Raw genomic sequence first — 714 nt, forward strand, 5'->3', positions numbered from 1 at the left:
TTACAATGGTGTGTTAGTTTCTGCTTTACAACAAAGTGAATCAGTTATACATATACATATGTTCCCATATCTCTTCCCTCTTGCGTCTCCCTCCCTCCCACCCTCGCTATCCCACCGCTCTAGGTGGTCACAAACCACCTAGCTGATCTCCCTGTTGCATGCGGCTGCTTCCCACTAGCCATCCACCCTACATTTGGTAGTGTATATATGTCCATTCCACTCTCTCACTTCATCACAGCTTACCCTTCCCCCTCCCCATATCCTCAAGTCCATATTCTAATAGGTTTGTGTCTTTAATCCCATCCTACCCCTAGGCTCTTCATGACATTTTTATTTCTTAGATTCCATATATATGTGTTAGCATACAGTATTTGTTTTTCTCGTTCTGACTTATTTCACTCTGTATGACAGACTCCATATCCATCCACCTCACTACAGATAACTCAATTTCGTTTCTTTTTATGGCTGAGTAATATTCCATTTTATATATGGGCCACATCTTCTTTATCCATTCATCTGGTGATGGACAACTTAGTTTGCTTCCATGTCCTGGCTGTTGTAAATAGAACTGCAATGAGTATTGTGGTACATGACTCTTTTTGAAGTATGGTTTTCTCAGGGTATATGCCAAGTAATGGTATCTCTGGATCGTATGGTAGTTCTATTTGTAGTTTTTTAAGGAACCTCCATACTGTTCTCCATAGTGGCTGTATC

Source organism: Physeter macrocephalus, chromosome 14, assembly GCF_002837175.3.
Source record: "Physeter macrocephalus isolate SW-GA chromosome 14, ASM283717v5, whole genome shotgun sequence".
Taxonomy (NCBI): domain Eukaryota; kingdom Metazoa; phylum Chordata; class Mammalia; order Artiodactyla; family Physeteridae; genus Physeter; species Physeter macrocephalus.